General features: G+C 43.3%; 1 long non-coding RNA gene across 1 annotated transcript; it reads left to right on the top strand.

The window, feature by feature from the left end:
• Positions 1–1,305: 1,305 nt before the first annotated feature.
• Positions 1,306–2,297, top strand: LOC119903265. Its single transcript, XR_005444473.1, has 3 exons — positions 1,306–1,451; positions 2,116–2,175; positions 2,257–2,297. It is a non-coding gene; the product is annotated as an uncharacterized LOC119903265 (long non-coding RNA).
• Positions 2,298–2,721: the final 424 nt, after the last annotated feature.

Genomic DNA, 2,721 nt, shown 5'->3' on the forward strand with positions numbered 1-2,721 from the left:
CAATTGTACTACTGCCTGCCTCGGCCAGGACACTCTTGTGTTTCTGGTTTAAGAAAGGTATAATAAAACAATTTAAAATCTAAAACTGTAATAGAACATAATGCAGAGCAGCTCTCAGCTTTCAGATATGTTTCTCCTGTAGATCAACTTTTAATATCATCACTGCTGAATCAACACACGTGCAGACGTTACTGATTGAGGTAACCTCTTTAAATGTGCATGTGTCACCTTTTTACCTCATCAATAATAAATTAAATCAGTTTTAATTGAGGTAAAAACTCCTGGACTTTAATAGCTCCTGTGTTTCAGCAGGTTTTCTGCTCATGTTCAAAGTTCTGCACATTCAGAATCTAACTGGGTTCTTTGACATTTCCAGAATAAAGGATATTTTGAGAGGTCGAACAGGATAAATCATCATAAATATTGAAATCAATCCGCCTGCATGCCGCACCGTGTGGAAGGGATCCATAGCACGGATTCTGCAACCCGTTGCACCACTACTATCCATGGTAGTGTGGGGATGTTTTGTTGTGCAGGATCACAGCCCCTGTGTGTCCACATGAGGAAAGGTCAAGATAGGCTATCAGAGTAAAAATGGACTGTCTATTGCATCAGACTAGGCAATTTGATGAGTTTATATTTTTTTAAGTAGCCCATTAAAATATTCCTGCAAATGCAGTGAAGAAGCTGATTATCTGTAATTTAGCTGCTTCTACAATTATTTTCCTTTTTAAATCTCCATGAAGGTGTTTATAAGATCACTTTAAAATAAAACTTTTGCTGCACAGCCAACTTTTGTTACCTTTTATTATGGAGATGTAGCCAACCAAACCACTTGCTTTGCAGTGCAGCTCACAGCCGCTTCAGGTGGAGCAGAGAGGACAGACACAGCTACAGCTGGATCATCTTATTCTCGCTAATGTGCAGGAGAATAAGTAATAACAATAATCTCTAGTTAAGTGAGCGAGTAAAGATTAATTTAAAAAAAAATCCTTCTGCGGTCCGGGGCTGTTCAAAAAACAACAACCCAGGGCTAACAACGCCGCTGTTTAGCGAAGTTTGCGGTGTTGCCAAAGTATTTCACTGTCTTTGCTCACACAGAGCAACATTATTACCTTCACAGCTGAAACTCAGCCAGACGTGCCTGTCTCTACAGTCGGCCAGAGTCAGTGTTCAGTAGCGGGAAATGTAAAACGTCAAAGGGGGGGAGCGTGACGTCTGTGTGTTCAGCTGAAGACTCATTTAGCATCAACAACATTAATTAACTTCATCACATTAATTCTGGTGTGTGTGTGTTTCAGGACACGCCGATCGTCCTGAACAGGAAGAAGAAGTTTGGGAGTCGCGGGGCGGCAGATTTCAACGCTGACTTTGAGTTTGGAGAGAGAGACGTGCTGGACCAGGACGAGGACTGGGTGATGGCTGACGTCATGAAACAGCTCAAGAACAAGGTAGAACCTGCAGCAGTGTGCTGGTTAAGTCATTGCTTTAGTTCACATCAGGCGGGTCCTGGCCCGGTTTAGGTTCCACTTTATTTGTCCAGCACATTTTAATAACAAGGCAGGTCAGAGTGCTTTAAATGAAACACCTGAACGACACGAAGCAGCGAAACAGAAGAGTTACAGAGAAAATGGAAGAGATGTAATCAAACTGGATTTAATAAAAGCACAAAGTCTTTAGTCCTGATTTAAAGAACTGAGAATTTGAGCAGAGCTGCTAGTGCTAGTGCTGCTGCTGCTCTTGGTGGCAACTGTTGGGCTTCATGGCTTCAAGTCCATCATACAGTTTAATGCAACCCCTGAGTCTCAGTCTCATCAGCTGTTCTGCTCAGTTCACACTTTCTTGGTCACCAGCATGCGGCCCCTGGCGGGAGTTACATGTCTAAAGATACTGAACTCTAAAAATGGCTTCCTGTCCAAGATGTTATGTTAGGGGTGAAAACGATTTCTAATGGAAAATAACGATGGCGGCCTCACCATATTTTAGAGAACTTGTTTTTTGGTCTCAAATGGCATGTGGACATGGTTTGAAGAAAATGACTACAGAATGACCCAGGAGTGTTTTGGTTCTGTAACATTCTCCTGCAGTGTTTTTAACTGTGTTCTGTGTTTGCAGAGAACTGCAACTACTCTGGATCAGAAAATAGAGAAAATCCGGAAGAAGAGGAAAGCTGAGGTGAGTCCACTGTAACGTTCTACTTCCTGTCTTGTCCGGTTCCACGTCCTGTTTTAATCGGGATTTGGTTTTGATCTGCAGGAGAAATCCGCTCAGAGTGATGCTGCTGAAGGTTCTGCAGGGAGAACCAGGAGGAGGAAGACGAGGAAGATGTGAAGCCTCCTGCAGGAGAGGCTGATGGAGGTGATGAGGAGGATGAAGAAGATGAAGATGAGTTTGACTCGGCTGATGAGGAGATTCTGACCAAATCAGGTTAGTTCAGCAGAACCTCATCAGTTTGTGTGGAGCAGATTCAGTACGTAGCCCTGCTGTGGATCCTGGGACCATGATCAGGGAAGGGCCGCAGTCGGCGCCACTTCCACGACCATCAGAAGTCCCAAACATTGTGCCAAAACAGAACAGCAGCACTGATGTTTCGTTACAGTTCAGTCGGATCAGTTAGTTTCCAGCTCAAATAACAGGCTGACGTGTGCAGTACCTCTTTAAGGTAGACAGATCTATAATATTTATTATATTCAAGATACTGCAGTTCAGTTGGTAAGAAAG

The sequence above is a fragment of the Micropterus salmoides genome, unplaced genomic scaffold (genome assembly GCF_014851395.1).
Source record: "Micropterus salmoides isolate LMB-PRFRI ecotype aquatic unplaced genomic scaffold, ASM1485139v1 Ms_hic_scaffold_1427, whole genome shotgun sequence".
Taxonomy (NCBI): Eukaryota; Metazoa; Chordata; class Actinopteri; order Centrarchiformes; family Centrarchidae; genus Micropterus; species Micropterus salmoides.